Below are 19,580 nucleotides of genomic sequence, written 5' to 3' on the forward strand. Positions count from 1 at the left end.
AAATGACCTTTCCCATTTTTTTGACAAAATAAGAGAGCAGCTTTTAATAATTTAAATTTTAATGAGAATATACTAGAGTGGTAAATTAATATCTTCATTTTAAGTCAGAGAAAAGAAAACTTCTAGCAGCTTTTAACAATTAACAATTTAGTTTAATTAAAATAGAGATAGTAAAAGAATATAGTAAAATGAATATAGTAAAGGAGAGAAATATAGGAAAGAGGTAGAGAAAGAAATTTCCTAATGTCTATATTAGTTATCCTATAACTACCTCTATTTACTACCTATAACTGCCTATAAATACCATTGATAACAACCACCCCACAAAGTTCCAATCCAATCCAGCCCAATCAAAATCAACCCAATCAATGTTTAATACAACCCAATAAGTCAATCTGTCAACAAAGATCAGTCAGCTCCCAAAAAGTTCAAGAAAGAAAAAACCTAAGAGCTCAAACTAAAAGCCAATAACTCAAAAGCCAAAAAGCTCTCTAAAGGCTAACGTGGAAAGCCCTCTCATAAGCTCAGGTCTGCCTTTATATTCCAGCAACTAAACACCAACCACCAATCCAACTCATGCCCAGTAGTCAACTTCCCTACAACTGCCAGTCCTAACTGTCAGCAACTGACCCACCTAACTGTCAGCAACTGACAGGCTGACCAACTGACTGACACTCAGCCCTTTTATAACCTTCTCCTACCTCACTTCCTGTTATATGGTTTCTCCTTCCTGTCTCTATGGTTTCTTTTTCTGTCTCAATGGTTTCTACTTCCTGTCACTGGGGGCTGGTTAATCCCTACACATCTCTATGATAAGAGGACCTCCAGGTCTGCGTTAAATTAGAGAAAAGGAATAAAGAATTCCTTTTTACACCATATATCCCTCTGCTTTTGGTTTGGGGATTGTTTGGCTCACCTTGAATTATATTGTTTTACCTTATTGCTATGCTTTGTGAAAAATATCCTCTTGCTTATTTCTGTTTTTAAGTTTTTAGCCCACTGGATTTTGACTTTGGTTTAGGTCCCTATCGTTGGTCCTGCAACAGCTTGCAAGTCCAGTTTCTCTCAGTCTAGCTCAAAGCCTGATCCTACTGTGAAGGTCGCCTGACTGCTCCATTGAAAAGTCCTTATACATGTCCTGGACCAATATGGCATGGGTAAAAGAAAAAGTCTTTGTAGAGGAGTTTGAGCTTTGAGGAAGGCTCAGATTCTAAGATGAAAGATGAAAGAAGAGAGTGAAGCGAATACTTTCAGACAGACAGAGGGAACACCAGCCTGAGCAAAGGTTCAGCCACAAAACATCACAGGACAAATTTGGGAAATGGCATGTTGTAGGGAAAATCATAAACATGTCCCTATTTCATAATGTTAACTGATATGTTAAACTTGTTCTTAGTGATGGTTTTGAGCATGAAATCTCCCTTTTTAAAGCCATGGAAATGAATGCAGCTGTGTTTATTCTAATGTGTGATATACACATTTGCATACGGCTGTATTTGGAACATAACTCCTTACACCGACACTGAATGCTTTAAGAAATAATTTTTTTAAAAAATATACAATATGCTCCTAGAGTTTTAAACCTATAATGCTGTCCCCCATTTTTTCTAACTTTAACAACATTAAGTGCATTTTTTGATTAAAAAAAAAAAATCCTAAAGCCCACTGCAATTTTTCCGACAAGAGAACATTTATAATTTTATAGTTGTTCCCAAACAACATCATTAAAGTTCTCAACTTGTTGCATGGGAGCCTATTTTTATAATTAGAAATTATGAAAAAATAAAACCCATAGCCAAGTACACCTTCACAAAACCCTCACAGGTACAACTTAAAACTTTTTAGGTTCAAGACCAAGCACTATTCTAATGTTTGTTCACAAAATTTGTCAAAATGCCAATTGCTTCATGATATTCATGTTGGAAATGTTTTCCAGATAAAAACAAAGAGAATATTAAATGTTACTATGAATAAATTCCTAAAGACTCTCTACGTTTTGCAAACAGTATAGTCAAGATTTGGATTTTGGTTTATAGGTTTGAAGCTGGATGAAATTACTCAGTTAAATGCTCTACATTAATGAAATAAAATTGTTTTTTTTTAATATATCTTAAGTTTGTGCTGTGAATGGTCACTTTCTGAGAATTTTCTCATAGACATATGAGAAAAATGACAGTTTTTTAAAGACTAATTGATCTAACAAGCATTAAGCACATATACTACATGAAATATGCTGTACTAGGAAAAAAGGAGACAGTGGAGGAGAAACAAAGGAAAAAAAGTTAGATTTCCTGTCCTCAGGTAATTTACAATCTAGTAAATGACACAAGTAAACATAATAGGATATAATATAATCAAACAGGGGAAATCTAAAATTGTATTAGATTGAAGTAAGTAGAAATCACTGTCAAACAGGAGTATAAAGGAGAGCTCACTGGAAGAGATAGCATTGGTGGGATGTCAATAGGTGGAGAAAGAAAGGCATTTCAGGACTAGAGAACAGCAAGAACAAATGTTCATAGACAATAAGGGGGAAACAGGCATAGGAGACATTGTGTAATTCAGTTTTGCTATAGGGTAGAATTCATGAGAATGAATAGTGTTTGAAAAGGCAGGAAAGTTAAATTGAAGTCAGATTATTGGAGACCAAGAATTCCAGGCTGCGATAATTAGTCTTTGATCAGCAAGCAATGGGAAACTACTAAGTATCACGAAGCAGTGGAATGATGAGATGATATTTAGGAAATAGGAGGACTAATCTTTCAGTTGTATGTAGGATAAACTGGAGGGTAAATAGGAGACAGAGTCTCTGTAAGGAGGCTGCTGTGATTATCCAGAAGAAAGATAATATGGTCTTGAATTAGAGTAGATATGGTAAGGAAAAGGCTTATGTGAAAAATAGCATAGGAACTATATAGTATATATCTGTATTTATATTTATACCATATGTACTTACACATGTACCTGTCTTCTCCATCAGGGACGATTTCTTTATTTATACTTGTATCCCCAACACCTAGCTCAATGCCCAGCACTAAGTAGGAATTTAATAAAATATTTGCTGTTTGATTGGCAGAGATCTTTTCTTCTCTCCTCCCCTCTGTTTTCCCAGCCACTTTTGATGCTTGACATTACTTTGTATGTGTTTTTTTACTTATTTATGCTTACAAATGTAGTTCCCCCTAAGCGACTGTAAGCATCTTGAGGGTAGGGATTATTTCATTTTTGTTTTTGCATTCTCAGTACTTAGCACACTGATGGGGTCATAATAAACCTTTACCAAATACTGACTGGGTAAAGCAACTGATGTGTGAGGAAGGATTGAGAAGAGTTAAAGATGACTTTGAAGCGTAGCTATGTTGTCCTGGGAAAATGTTGTTTTTCAGAAATTAGTGGGGAAATGATTAGCTTAGTCGTAGACATGTTGAATTTGAGGTTAATTCAACGTTTCCAATGAGGTCAAAGTGCTAACTTGGGCTCCCTTATAGATTAGTTACTTACACAGACAGAAAACCCCCCTTTTTTTCTGCAGCAAAACTAGGTAAGAGAATGAAGATGCTCAGTGCAAAGCCATCACTACCACTTAACCCCCCCCCAAAGCAAAAACCCCCAAACATTTAAAGTCAGTATTATTGTCTATATGCAAAGGACAACACAATTATTTTAACACAATCATTCACTAGGTAATTTAAATACAAAGTCACAGGGAAGTGAGTTCAGTCAGGAATCTTTTTTTTTTTTTGTAATCATTCTTTTTGCAAAAGCAAATAAAACCCCAACAATGATTAAGTCTGAAAGTCCTCTGCTTCCCTTTTTATTCTTAATAACCCTGTAATCATTTCACATTTTCAGAAAAGTCTTTTGGAAAATGATAACTAATATGATGTCTTGGTTGGCCTTCATATTATTTTATTTTTAGCCTCTTTAAAGTACTTTCGATTTAGAAAGTGCACTGGACTTAGAGTCACCAGATGCCATTTCTGAGCAACACTGTGTGATTCTGAGCAAGTTTCTTAATTTCTCTAAGCCTCCATTTCCTCATTGGTACAGGCAGGGTAACAATGCTTAAACTGCTTACCTCTTCAAGTTGCTGAGAGGAAAGTGAATATAATTCTAACTTATGGAAACGTGAGACATTATTGTTGTCTTTTCATTTGACTGAGGTTGGGGCAAAGTCAAAATGAAAATAAGTGAATATTTTCTCTGGGATTTTTGCATTGTATATAAACATTCTCAATTCATACCCAGTAAACAGCTTCTCGATGCACTCAAATAATCGCATAAAAGCTCTAGCATTCACAGTGTTGCCAATTTACTCTGCTCAATTCTATTTTGTGTCCTCTGGTAGATTTAGCAGCCACTGAAACCTACCTTGCATTATGGGGAAGAGAATTTTTGGCAGTGTGCTAAAAGCTAAGGAGTTCTTAATCTAAGCTCAAGAGAAATTTATTAATTCCCCTGACAATTTTCTTTTGCACTTGAATACCTTGAACTGACACTTTAATGTCAGAGGAAGTAGAGTAACTACTAAATGATAAAAAACTAGAGTACGGCAGTAGTTCCTTTTCCTTGGATTTCAAGGTGAACTTCATCTGCTCCAAGTCCTTCAAGCATTGCATAAACTGGGGATCTTTTCCCATCTATTACAAAATTCCTTGGTTCCATTTGTATGGTCTGAATTAGATCTCAGACAAGGTTATTTTGCAAAATTTCACTGGCACAAATTACGTAAGACCTAATGGGTTTTATTATTCATTTGGGGTTTTATCAATTAAACAAATGTCTTTTAGTTTATTATCAGCTCCAAGCTATTCCCCCTTGTCTCCCCCAAGTATGGTTTACTGCCTGCCCCTAGCTGCTATCCCGGAGGGGCATACATTCTTGGATGCTGCAGTGTATGGCTCCTCCCAGGCAGACTGTGACAGCAGACTGGGCTGTTGTTTACTCCAACATTTTCAAACTCACAAGCTCACACTAAATCAAGCCGAGTGCCAGATACCCAGGCAGAAATTGATTTAGTGCGGCACTGGATCTCAGCAGTTCAGATCCTACTTCTCTGGCTTAATGTGTAGTCTCTTTAGCCATCGCCGTATCAAAGTGTCCTCCGCCAGTGTAATACACACACACTTACACAGACACGCTCACACACACATGCATGCACAAATGTACACATATACCCCCAGATCTGAGGTATACAGATATAGATATATACCCAAAAAGGCATATCTGCATCATCAGAAGCATATTAATTCAAGGGCAGAAGCTTTTCAGAAATCATTTTTAGCTTGCTCGGTATATGCCTGAAATGGGGGGGTGGTGCTCCCTAGGTATCGAAAATAAACTAGCAAATCTATTTTTTTTTTGTTTATTTCTTTTGAGAATTCAAAATTTCAAAATGTTTTCCTATATATACTCTTTGGAACATTTTAGCAACCCACCATTATAGCCATGGAAACAGAGGCAATAAATCCTAGGAAAGAGTGCTAAGCTCATTTGTTAAAGGTTTCTTTTTCTGGGAACCAGCTTACAGAATCTTGAATGATTACACCTCCCTGTTTTTCTTTCTGGCAAACCACCTGTGAACCTTATGCTGAAGAGAAATTGATATTTCACAGTTGATTGACCTGGTAAAAGTTGTAGTACCTGGATAGCAATGCAGAGATTAAATTAAAAAATATGCATTTTTGAAATCACTAATAATGCAGTTTCTCTGGGACCAATGAATATAGATTGATACTATGCCAAAGACCCAATTTGATCTTGCTCTAAGCTACTTAGCATGCGCAGATTTGTTTCATTTTCTCCACTACTCCATGGGAAACTTTCTACCCACTTTAAGAGATATAAATAGAAAAATAACAAATAATCCTTTTTCTGCAAAATCCCTTTTCTGCAAAAGTTCCTGAAATGAAAATGATCTTGAAGTGGTTGGTGATTCCCTTTTAGTTCTAACATCACCATGCCGACTTATTGGGTTCCTTTTTTCATGTCTCTATTATATGTTTTAAATGGATTGGACCTGAATGTTCCTTATCCAGCCGTTGATTATTTTTTCCTCCTGAATACAATCTTTTCTATTATTTGAAATATTTGATTAAGATTATGAGAACTTAGATCTAGAGCTGGTGGGAGCCTCAGAAGTCATCTTGTTTTAACCCTTAATTTTATAGATGAGAAGCCTAGGGAATCAAAATGTCTTGTCCAAGATTTTATGGGTACTAAGTAGGTGACTGAGCAAGGATTGCTGATTTTCCATTTTATTACATGAGTTTTAAAGAATATTGCAATATATAAAGCTTAATCTTGTTAAATAAAACCTAGAAATGAGGTAATATGCTGCTTTATTTGTCCTGTGAAATTTACAAAGCAATTATTTTATTAATTTGATTTAACAACTATATTTCCCTTTAAGAGGTAAAGAAAACAATATTCCTGACTTTAAGGCACATCTTTGAATCTATGCCAAGACTCCAGTAGACTTCTAATAGTTTTCTTTGGAAAAAAAGAATTCATGACCTTGGAAAGATAGAAGGAATAGATGGGACAAGCTCAGTTTCCTCATCTGTAAAATGAAAAGGCAAATAACTAAATAACTTCCACTTTTTAAATATAAAACCCCACTTCTTGTCTTAGTAACTACTCTAAGACAGAAGGGCAACAGCTAGGCAGTTGGAGTTAAGTGACTTGCCCAGGGTCACATAGCTGGTTTGAGGTCACATTTGAACCCAGGATCTCCCATCTTGAGGCCTGAGGCTCTATTCACAGAACCACCTAGCTTACCCTGTGAACTGAATGACTTCTGAGATCTTTTCCTTTCCAGTTCTAGATCTAAGGGGAAAAAAAACACATAAACTCTATTAAAACAAACTACAATCTAAAAGGGGCAAGCCAAAATGTGGTTTTTAGTAGAGAGATAATTAATCGCTCTATTACCAGCCCTTTCTCAATTAAAATAAGAAAATCATACAAACAAAAACAAAAACAGGCACTGTTATGAAGCAGTCATGGTGTAGGGGAAGGACTTAACTAAAAATATATTCTTATTTTTTGACAGTTTTGAATAACATCTTCTCTGGCATTAAAAAATCATGCAAGGGAAATCCAAGTTAAGAAGGTGCTATAGCTTTTCGTAGCCACATTTTAGTGCCTACTTTGTCTTGGCATTTTTTTCATGTTCCCATTCTAAATTGTATTTAATAGCACAAATAGTGGCAAGGCAGCATTATGATGGAATTATTTTTCAGAAATGAGTATTGCTCTGGTGAAAGTTCAAAAATGATTTGTAGAAAATAGAGCTAGAAAAAATGAATTAAAACTTGTATCCCATTTTACTTTCCTTGATAGCATATCACATACAGCTGCTGCCCTCTGCTACTTTCTAGTGCACCATGGGCTTCCCTGCTCTTTCTCAGGTTTTTTTTTTTCTTTCGCCCTGAAAGAACATTTATTTGATTTGTTTGCACATTGGTGTTTCTTGTGAATTCGTAGAAAATGAACTTATTATCCTCTAACTCTGTTTTGGCTTATTTTCCAGTTTCGCTTATGCTTTCACACTGTTGAAGCATTGAACTAATATTTAATTCAAGTAAATGCAGCATTTATTAATTGTCTACCATGTGCAAGGCACGATATTCAGTATTGGGAAAGTAGAAAATAAGGATTTCTGCCTTTTAGCAGTTTATGATTTGATTGGAGAAAAGAGATATGCATGCAAATAACCAATATGTTAGAATGTGGGAAAAGTTAATATTTTTTCATAGCCAGTGTTTTGAGGAAGGCAGGAGAATATCAGCGAAGACTTTATCATGGAATTGGCACAGAAATGCACTTTTAAAGTATTATTTTTATTTTATTCATTGTCTTCATCATGACCTACAATCTCTCTATCCCTCAGTACTTTCCCTGGGTATCACTCCTACTCTGATCCCTTCCCAATTTTGACCCCTACCAAGTTCAATTCTATCCTATATTTTCAAATTTCTCTTTTGTTCTATTACATCTAAGGTTTTGCCAAAATCCAACCATGAATTATACCCATAATCATCCTCTTTTGTTCTTCCTCATGTGAACCTAGACAGAATTGGCAGAGATCACAATTGAATCCAGTATAGAATTAAGCCATTTAATCCCAGCTAGACCCTCATTTCATCAAGAAAATTCCTTGATTCCCCCCAATTGATTTTCTATCATATATTCCACAAAGGCAATTTCAAATCTTCTCTTCACTTCTTAAGTCTCCCCAAGTCTCTCAACTGAAGGCCATTCTTTAAGGGTTCTTCTTCATTCCCTCCTCTTTGTCTTATAACTCCTTGACATCACCATTACCATTTCATCCTTTTCTATAGTCTCTGATGAAGAGTTAGTGCTACCATCCAAAGGCAACTTCTCTATATGTATTCTTGAGCTCATCTTTTCCTATCTTCTCTCACACATTGTTCCCATTATCATCTCTTCTCTCATCTTCAACATCTCTTTATTTACTAGTTTCTTCCCTGATACCTAAAAATATGTCCAAGATTTCTCAATCCTTAAAAACATTCACTAGAATCTATTATTCCAGAAAGATTTCATCCTATAACTTACCTTCCTTTCTCAAAAAAAACTAAACACCTCCTCTTTCTTTCCTTATACTCTTTTCACTCCTCTGAAATCTGAGTTCTCTATTTGTTAAAACACCCATCATTTTGTCTTAGAATCAAGACAAGTATTGGTTCAAAGGCAGAAGAGTGGTAAGGGCTAGGCAGTTGGGGTTAAGTGACTTGCCCAGGGTCACAGAACTAGGAAGTGTATAAGGTCAGATTTGAACCAAGATAGTCCTGAGTCTAGGCTGGTGCTCTATCCACTGAGCCACAAAGCTGCCCCTGAAATCTGATTTCTAATCTCATTATTTGGATTTCTCCAAAGTTACTTATGATTTCTTTATTGTCAAATCTAATGACCCCCTTTTAACATTCAGACTTCTAGACTTCTCTTTGCAGCCTTTGACTTTGCTGAACACTCTCTGTTGCTAGATTCTCTATCCATCTTGGGTCAACAATCTGTGTAACCACTTCTTATCGTCTTCTTTACTAATTCATCATCCATCCCCCATCCATTAACACTGGATATTCTCCAAGGTTTTGCCTCAAGTCTCTTCTTTTTTCTTGTTATAATACATTTTCATTTAGCTTTAGCTTCCATGAACTATATGGACATTTCTATGCAGATTTCTGCCAGATCAAAATATCCAGTGCTAGTCTTTCTCCTCAGCTCCAGTTCTACATCACATATTGCTTATTAGAAAGTTTAATTTGGATGTCTTATAGGCAACTCATACTTAGCATGCCCCCCCAAAGGACCTTGTTTTCTTCCAAACCCATTCTTCTGAATTTCCCTTTTGCTGTCATGGGCATCACCGTTCTTCCGCTCAGTCAAGTTCACAATTTTGGTGTCATCCTCAACTCTTCACTCTCACTCAGCCCACACATCCAAAAAATGGACAAATCTTGCCATTTATATCTTCATAACATCTCTCCTATATGCTCTCTCCTTACCATCTATCTAGTCAGCCACCACCCTTATTTAGACACTTAGCACCTCTTGCCTGAACTATTGGAAAAAGCCTCTTATTTGTGAGTTGTGAATGCTCATATTGAAAATTTAACAAGCTGTTCTCACCAGCCAGTCCCCAGCACATCCTTGCCTAGATCCCAAAGGTAGTAGGTGTCAGTGGTGAGATATGAATTTAAATCTTACTTGAGTCAAAGCTTTTTTTCTAGGATCATGCAAATTCACTGGATCTGAGTTCCCTGTACTTTGTAGGAACCATATAGTGTTCCTATTTGTCTATGCATCTGCAATCGAGAGGTTTGCTGGATCCTTTTTAGAACTATTTATTCATATCATGAGTTAACTGCCTAAGGTCCACTCCTGTTTCTTGGGGGGAGAAAAGAAGGAATATTATAAGACACTGAACTCCTGTAGCTCTCTCTGCCATTCTGTTACTGGGAGATTAAAAAGAAAGACAAATGACTCCAGCCTGAAAGAGGTTTCCATTTCTGAAAGTACAGGATCCAAGTATTGATTTGTATGCACAGTCCATCTTACATGAAATTAGTGCTTCTGTTTTTTTACTATACACTTAACATAATTAAGCTATGTGTTTAAAGAAAAAAGAAATAGCCTACTGTTTGTTCTCCCTATGTCAAACCTCCCTCAATTCCAATCTAACCTCCACATAGCTGTCAAAATGATTTTCCTAAAGCACACTGATCCGACCATATCATCATCCTAAACAATGAATTTAGTGTCTCTACATATCTCTAGCATCCAATATAGCCACAGTTTAGAATTTAAAGATCTTCATAGCCTTGTCTTCTCCTGCTTGTCTAGTTATTTTAAACATTGCTTCAGTCTACACACTATGCAATCTATATCTTCTGGACTGATTGCTATTCTGAACATGTGATCTGTATGTGCCTTTTGAACTGGCTCACCCTCCAGCCTGGGATATGCTACTTCCTCATCTCTGCCTCTGAGAATACCTCAATTCTTCTGAGACTATGATCAAGGGTCACCTTCTACATGAAGCCTTTTCTGATCCCCTCAACTCCTAGTGTACTCCCTCTCCAAATTATTTTTCTTAATTTTGTATCTATTCTGTATTTACTTTTCTCCTCAATTAGCATGAAATCTTAAAGAATTGTCTAAATTTTGTTGTTGTATTCTCAGATTAGCACAAGCCCTACTGCCTAATACATATGTAAAATGTTGGATAGAAGTTGGCAGATACAAACTCAATTTCCATATATATTCCTCCTTCCTATCCTTCCTATTGGTTTATTCCTTGTTACAAAGAATAAAAAATAGGGAGAAAAAGTTGTTCAGCAAAACTAACTAACACACCAACCAATATTACAGTACATAAATTAAGTATTTTCTTCCTATGGTCTTCCATCTTTATAAAGAAGTATTTCCATTTCCTCATCTGTTCTTTAGCAATGACCACAATCATTATAATTTACACAGTTTTGCTATTCTTTATCTTTCCATTTCCATTGTTGAATTCAATGTGTATCTTGTTTTTCTGGTTCTGCTCGTTTCATTTTATTTATATTTATATAATATTTCTCTGGGACAGAAAAGAATTTCAAGAATTTGGGATCTGTCTTTTCTAGATACATACAAATAGATCATGGGAAGCAAAGACAGAAGATGCTCAAGCATCCAGGCCAGTTTGTCCAAAATACAGGGTGTGAGAAGATATACAGTAAAGCTTGAAAGGAAAGGCAGGGAGCAGCTAGGTGGCTCAGTGGATAGAGAGTCAGGCCTAGAGTTAGGAGGATCTTGCTTCAATTCTAGCCTCAGACACTTTCTAGTAGTGTGACTTTGGCCAAGTCACTTAACTTCAATTGCCTAGTTCTTACTATTCTGCATTGGAATTGATAATTGCCTTGGAAATGATTCTAAGACAGAAGGTAATGGTTTAAAAAAAGGAAAGGTAGTTAGAAACTAAATTTTGTAGAATCTAGATACCAAATTAACAAGTTTGTATTTTATTGATCAATATATGGGAAGATACAGAAAGGTTTTTTTTTTTTTTTTAATCAGGGCAGTGACATGATGAGACTTTTGTATTAGGGAGATAATTTTGGTAGCATTTTAGATATTGAATCTGAGGGGTAAGGGAGAGTACCACCCAGAGAAACAAATATTTAGAAGGTACAAGACTAGGGCATGAAGATGAAGAGTTACATTTTTATGTGTTGAATTTGCAGTACTGGAGAGAAATGGAGGTGGACATGTCCATTAGATAGCTGGAAGCTTGAGATTGGAGATTAGGGAAGAGATTCCTGTTGTATTTTTCTCATAACCCCAGAATCTCATAGATGGGGATCCCAGAGACTATCTAATTCAAACTTCAACTGAAAAAAATCCTTCTGCACTGTGTCTGACAAGTGTTCATTCAGTCTTTCCTTGAACACCACTATGGAGAGAACACCCATCTCCTTCTGAGGGAGCCCATTTCTCTTCAGATAGCTCTGATTGCTAGGGAGTTTCCCCCTCCCACAACACTGAATATGAATTCATCTCACTCAAACTTTTCCTTGTATTCTTAGCTCTGTAATCTGTAAGTAAGCAGACCCCTCCCTTCCCTGTTCTTAGAATAGTTTTTCCCCTTACCACTATTTTCCCCCAAAACCTACATTTGCTTGAACACCTTTACTTATGTCTTCAATCACTTTCATCCTTGTTTATCATTGATCCTTGCCTAGTCCCAAATTTCTCAGGGATTTTCTTCTGTGATGAATGTACCTGCAGTAAAGACTGATTGCTTTTAGCATCACTGGTCAATCTGATTGTTTTGTCCAAACCTTCCCAAGTCCAAAAACAGTTTCAGTGAATTGAGACACCCTCCTTTCCATCAAGTCTCAACTCATGTGACCACTTCCCCATTAAATCTGTGTTGGCCTTTTCAATGAAAGGGAGCTTTACCCTCCTCAAATTTGTCACAATAGTTGGTCTGCTTGTTTTAAATCTTTTCTCACTCTTTCTCATATTATAGGTATTTGAGAGTATACTTTCCCCTCCCATTAGATCATAAGCTCCTTAAGTTTAGGGTCTGTGTTTCATCATCCTCAGTGTTTGGCATGGTGCCTTGCATCAACAAGCATTTCAATGTTTATGAAATGAATGATGTCTAGCTGGAGATGCCAAGTGGATGAGTAGAAAGGGAAGTTCATCATAATTACATTTTTTGAAAGTAACACTGTGTCAGGTCCCTCCTTCCAATGTTTTCTATTGCTAAACAATGTGCCTTTGTAAGAAGGCTCTCTTCTCTCCTTATTTCTTTGGAATTTCACTGAGGGCTGGAGTCTAAACAACAGTGAACTCTTTTGGGTTTGACCTTGGGTTCCAAATATTTTTGCAACCCAAAGGAAAATCTTCTGGACAAAAACTTCCTGATCAGCTGTCAAAGTCAAGTTCCTAGCTTGGTTAATCTTTAGTATCACTTCCTGGACCAGAAAGTAATATAAATAAAACTCCTACCCCTACTGGACTAGTCACTAGTACCTCTGGCTATTTGTATTATTCTTTTGTAAAGGTTAGGAAAAGAATCTTTATAATCATGTCTTGGAATTCTTTCTTTTCTCCCTTTTTTCATTTTTCATCAGCATTTTAACAATAGTGATATAATCCCATTCAATGAAAGACATTTTCCTCATCTCCTTCTCTTTACATATACCCTTCAAATATTTTATCTGTGATAACTTTTTCAACTCTTTTTCTGACTTTAATCTTTCTTTCCTTCAGTTACCTCTAAAGCCTCACCTAAAGTGATCTTTTATGCTTTTAACTGTACCACACCATTCTTCCCTTCTAGTCTTCTGAAACTTATTGGTCCATCTAAAATGTTTATCCTCATCTTTCACAAGTGAATAGATTTTAATCTTTTAAAATGCATTTCCTCATGAATATATGTAATATGTGAATAGAGAAGTTGAAATATAAATATTTCTCAACAGAAATATTCTATAATGCTGCTTTCCTTCCTCTTTCCATGAATCATGATTTCAACTTTGATTCTTCATTCAGCCTTCAACAATCCTTGTTACACTTCTTATTTGATGCATTAAAAAAAGAAAAGAAAAGAAAAAAGCCCTACTGATTCTTTCTCAGTCTTCTTTTGGGAATTCTCTTCTTTCCTTTACCCTTATATTCAAAACTATCTCAAAAGAGAAGTTTTTAGTGAATTCAGAAACACTTAAAGTACATACTGATGAAGATTCTATTCCATTGTTAGTCAAATTCATAGATAAAGAAAGATGCTGTCTGATGACATCAGGCAGCTGCATCTAGCCAAAGAATGCTGATTTGTTCTCATGAGTCAATAGTATAAGAAGCCACAGTATTGTCTGTGACCCATCAAAGGAGGGAGCCATGACTTTGTAATTAAAAATCAATCAATCAATCAGCACTTATTAATTATTTGCTATGCACCCAGTACAAAAAGGAATGGACTATCATGGGTGTGTTGCTTATGGGCCCATAATTTAAACATGTATTGCTCATTGTAACATGTTCTTGGCTTCCCATGTTTAAAATGATATACTGACACTATTCATAATTTCAATTAGACTGAAAATTTAGTGGTTTCAATTTGTGGGTTGTAGTATAGATTTACATTGCTATTAACCACTGATTCTCCTTGTGTTGATGTTTTATTCATTACCATGTTTAAAAGGAGAGATGGCTAAAATTGTATTTCTTTTATGAGAAAGTGATATTTTAAAGCCCAATCATATTATATTATAAAATTTTCCAGAAACAACATGTCTCCAAATATAATTCAAAGCAAGATTTCAGCCCATATTTACTAGGACCTTAGAAAAATTTGCATTTTGAAGTGAAGTCGAAGGTAGAGTGCTCCTGACATGTGCCATGTCTTATTCCTATTCAAATGAAAAGAACTTAAAAGATAACAAATAGAGATTTTGCCTAGTCTAGTACGATAAAAACATATGTATCTTGATTTGGCCTTTGTGGTGAGCAAATCATAATTGATAAATTGTTATTAGAATAAGATGTAGATAGGGAGTCATTATATTAATTATAATGGATATGAGGTGTCAAAATTAATCTTCTGGCAATTTACATCTCAGCTTAGCTTATGGGTAGCCATGGAGTCAGAGAAGTGTTTGAAACTTCCTCCACCTTCCTGTGTCTGTGAGCACTCATTTTTTTATCTTCTGAAAAGGAGACCTGCAAGCAGCAAAAAAATCCCCATAGGCAAAATGATATAGAAGACTCAAGCAATTGCACAAAATATTCAAGGCTGGTTCCCCATTTTAGTTTGATTATCTTATTTAGCTGCTTAGTTTTCTGTCACTTTCCCTGCCTGCAGGGAATATGGTAATAGAAGCAGCTAAAGGCCCTGGTCAGATATGTTCATTCCATCGCTCTTTGCATGAGCTGCCTTGTATAGAGCTCACTTCAGCTGCTGGAAAGAGCCTGCTGCTGCCCCAGACACTTTCTCAGCATCCCTTCTATCTTATGAAAATGCTTTGAGCAAGGCATTTCCAGATGCGGCAAGATGAGGAGCCCATCTTTTCTTTTGTTCCTTTAACAGCATTCCTGTATTTAGGATAATCAAATACTCTCCCAGAAGCTATGATATTGATGATTCATGGCAAAGTGGTAGTAACTGCAGAAAGCAGAACTCCCAATTTCCTTCTGACACAGATGGATTCAAAAAGATAGCAAATGATGTCTCATCATCATGCAGCAAATAGAATGTTTCCCCTAGTGAGGAGAGACCAAGGCAGTGGCAGCACTTGGCCAAAAAGGGAAGCAGAAAGATGATGATCATGGTTGATAAAGTATTCTTTGTCACAGACCATAATAAACTGGAATAGACTTAGCTATACCGAGAAATTTGTTCTCTAAAAGTATGTTTAGTGACTAAATGCATATGCTACTAAGTATAACAACTGGTAAAGTTTTTTTTTTCATTTACTGATGAAATTGTATGGTATAATGGAAAGATCTCTGGCTCTAGAGTCAGATAATTATGAAATGTGTGTTAGCTCTAATGACCCTAGAAGATTAAGTTCTGATGGGACTAAGGCATGTTTGCAACTCCAGAACAAAAGATCTTTTTATAGAGGAACAAGGAAAATTAAGATATATGTGTTTTTGTCTTTGTGTATATATGCATATTAGCACATGTATGCATAAATAAACATATATTTAAGTATGTATATATGCATATATATATCTTTATAGCAAATGGAGGAGGACATGGCTAGAAACCAATTCATGCAAACAAGATCTGGAGTTCTGGGGGTTAAATGACTTAATGTTACCTAACAGACAACAATTTAATTCAATCATAGATTATATTAATAAAGGCAGAGTCCAAAAAAAGGAGGTTATAGGATCTTAGACTCTGATTTCAAACAAAGGGACTTTAGAGCTCATCTAGTCCAACTTCTTCATTTTACAGATGAGGAAACTGAGAATCAAAGGGCTTTTGGTGACTTGGTCAGGATCATGAAGATAGTAAATGGAAAAACTGTGATTTCAATCACTGGTCCTCTGATTCTACATCCTCCATTCTTTTAACTGCCCATACAGGTGATTAACCTTTACACTTTGGACTAATCAGTGTATGATTAGATGAATATATTCACTCTTAGATGCTTCATTTTAGGAAGGACACTGACAAACTGAAACACCTCTTGTGAAAGGTGATAAAAATAAGAAGAGAATTGAAGATAATATGCTATGAAATTTGCCTGAAGTTTTAGCCTAGAGAACAAATGGCTTCAGAGTAGGAGGTCACAATATCTGTCTTCGAGCATTTGAAAGGCTGTCATATGGAAGAGAGATTAGACTTGTTCTGCTTGGCCCCAGAGAATAGAACTAAGAACAATATGGACAAAACTTCCTAATGATTAGAATTGTCTAAAATCCTCAGTGTATCATGTATTCCCTCTCACTAGTATTCTTTAAACAGGGGCCAGATGCTCATTCTGGTAGTAGTGGTGGAGGATAGGAGATGTTTTAGAAGGGTTTCTTCATCTGATATGTGTTAGAGTAGATGGTCTTAGAGATCCTCTTCCACTCTCGTCAGTGAAACTTCAGAGAAACAGATGCTGCTGACGAAATATGAGTTCAAGAGATCGTTCCCCTTCACTGGAGGCTCTTAAAAGGGAGGTTGGATGACCACCCTCTTGAGAGTTCTGTTCAAAGGATTTCAGTACAGCTGTCAGTCTTTCTGTGCAGAAGTTTGGCTATTTAATGTTCAATTTCTCTTCATCAACAGATGAGTATAGCAGAGTTCAAAGAATCAGAAAGTCCTTGGTTTACCATTTGCTAACTGGGTGATCTGGCATCAGTCATTAGGTTTCTCCCAGGCTCAATTTCCTTATCTATAAGATGTAGATGATAATGGCTGTACTGTCTTCCTCACAGACTGTTATGAGAATGCCCTGTGCTAATGATGTATGAAAGTCCTATCCTAATGGAAATGATCTTATTTGTTTTCTTATTGAACCTAATCTTATCTTATTATCCTGCTAGATTCCTTGTGGGGAAGGGGCAGTGACAATTACATCTCTCAATGAATTGCTGAAGGATATGAATCTGGTAGGAAGGGAGGAGCAGCTGGAAAACACGGATGGGCAATTTCTCTCTGCAATTTCTTTAATTAATAGGACTAATGCATGCCAAAGATACCGGGAATGTGTTTGGGGTGCTTATTTACTAGCTGATTCTTAGGTCACAGTGGTGTTTATGGCCTCTTCTTCATAGTGCAGTTTTTACCACATGACCCATGCCTTTGTTAACCTCCAGCTCAGATTGCTATCATTTTCTCTGTTTATTCCTTAAAATTGCTCTGAAAGTGCTTCTACTGATTCCAATGTTTAAATAAAGAGCAGCTGGAGACTGGATGTTTTCAATGAACCATCTTTGACTTGGACTTTGCTTTCTCTTTCTCTCACGAAGGTAAGACGTAATTTCAGCTTATTTAAAATCACTGGGCATGATCCATAAATTTTCAAAATCATATACCTCTGAATTTGCACATGAGAGTGAGAAATAGATGAGTATAAACTATAATTCTTAGTGTCATTTTCTTATTGCCCTATTACAGAAATAGAAGGTACTTTTATTTGTTCATTAGATTAGGGGGAAAAGAAGTGACTTGCTCTCCCCACAAATCAGTAATTAAATAGCCAGAACATGATTCTTATGCTTAGTCAGGAAAGAAATTAGCCCAAATTATGGAAATTGAGGCTCGTTCTTTCAGCCCCTGGTGATGTATAGAAGATATGTTGTATGCAGTTCCATAATATATACAAATATACACATGTACATATAGAAAGGGCATGTGTATATCAACATATGTATATGTATGTAGAATAAATTCATAGTTAGGAAGTGATTTCAACAGCAATTTGCTAAAAGTTCCACTTGAGGCTCTGCCTCTCTCCTCCACAACATAGTAAAATCTACATGTATATCTAAACATATATATCTCTATAAAGAGATGTATGGAAATGTATGACCATATATTTTTGTCAGGGGAAAAAGAGGTGGACCTTTGGATGAATTTTAATTGACTTTTGTTAATGTTTCTTCTGTAAATGATCTCAGATACTTCTATATACTTTATTCTTCCCATTCCCATTCTGTTTTGTTGTTGTTGTTGTTGTTGTTGTTGTTTTAACTGAGCTTCTGCCAAGTGTCACAGTCAGATAGTCATAGAGGGGAAAAGAGGTCAAGACTGTATCAGCATTTGACAATTATATTTCATTCTGTATTCAGGCTTCACAGATTGTTCAGCAATCTGGCTAATTTCACTCAAAAATTTTGTGAATTTCTTTCTGTGCTTAGGGTTAGTTAATCAATAAAACATGCTTTTAAAGATCCAATTTCTCATTCATTCAGGAATGAGGAAACACAGGGAGAGCAGTAGCTACTGAATACTAGCTACATTCTCAATAATACATTATTGTAGAGAACACTGATCCATAACAAATGGTAGGGGAAATAAGGCTAGGGCAACAGAAGCTCTGCCTTTGTATTTGACTGGGACTCTGGTAAAGAGTGGAATGCTGTGATATATTTCATTGCTTCTTTTTCTTCTGAATCTCCTCATTTGTACACACTTTATGTTTCCTTAGGAATAATTGTCTCTGCTGCTAGAATGTAAGTCCCTCAAGGGCAGGGACTGATTCATTTTTGTCTTTTTAGCCCCAGTGATTAGCACAGTGCAAATCACACAGTGGATGTTTAACAAATGTTGTCCATTGATGAACTGATTAATTTCATCCCATCACAATAGTTTACACTTACAAAGCACCTGAAAGCTTACTCTTCTTACCATAACCCTGTCAGGAAGACAGTTCAAATATGATTACCCCCATTTTAGAGATGAGAAAACTGAATTTCAGAAAGGTCAAGTGTCTTGTTCACGGTCACACAGTTTATGTATCAAAACCAAGATTTGACACCAGTTTTACCGAACTAAACACCAAAACAACTTTATATTATACCACATAGCTAGTATCAATTATGTGAAAAGAAATGACAAAATGCCTTCTTTTAGATTGATATCTATAAATTCCATTCTTCTTCTTGAATGCACTTATTTATAAGTGACCCACACAGGGCTTTATGGAGTGCATATATTGCTCGTTCTTTGCCTATAGGTACATTTAAGAAGGCTTCTTCAGAAAGCATAATTTCTGGAACTTTGCTATAAAGTATCAAGGCTATTGACTAATCCCAATTTTCTTCAATGCCTCTTACACAACTTCTTCCAGTCGATTCCGACATCCAGAAATATCCTGGCCCTTCCTTATTAAAATTATGACAGAATTGTTGCTACAATGCACAAACAGAATTTCAGAAGCATAGCGTTAAAGCACATTATTGAGGAAGGATTTAGGGATGCTGAATAAAAAGCACCATCTGTTGTAAGTACTTAACACTAATAAAGCACTTTTACATTTTACAAAATGCTATATAATCATTTTTATATCAACTATCCTCACAAGAAGTCTATAAACTTAGAACTACTCAAATTTCGG

At 36.0% G+C, this 19,580-nt stretch overlaps 1 protein-coding gene across 2 annotated transcripts in view; it reads right to left on the reverse strand.

Moving 5' to 3' along the window:
• Positions 1 to 19,580, reverse strand: part of CDH6 (cadherin 6) — a 202,152-nt gene that overhangs the window by 83,493 nt on the left and 99,079 nt on the right. The gene's annotated exons all lie outside the window — the stretch shown is intronic.

Source organism: Monodelphis domestica, chromosome 3, assembly GCF_027887165.1.
Source record: "Monodelphis domestica isolate mMonDom1 chromosome 3, mMonDom1.pri, whole genome shotgun sequence".
NCBI classification, from domain to species: domain Eukaryota; kingdom Metazoa; phylum Chordata; class Mammalia; order Didelphimorphia; family Didelphidae; genus Monodelphis; species Monodelphis domestica.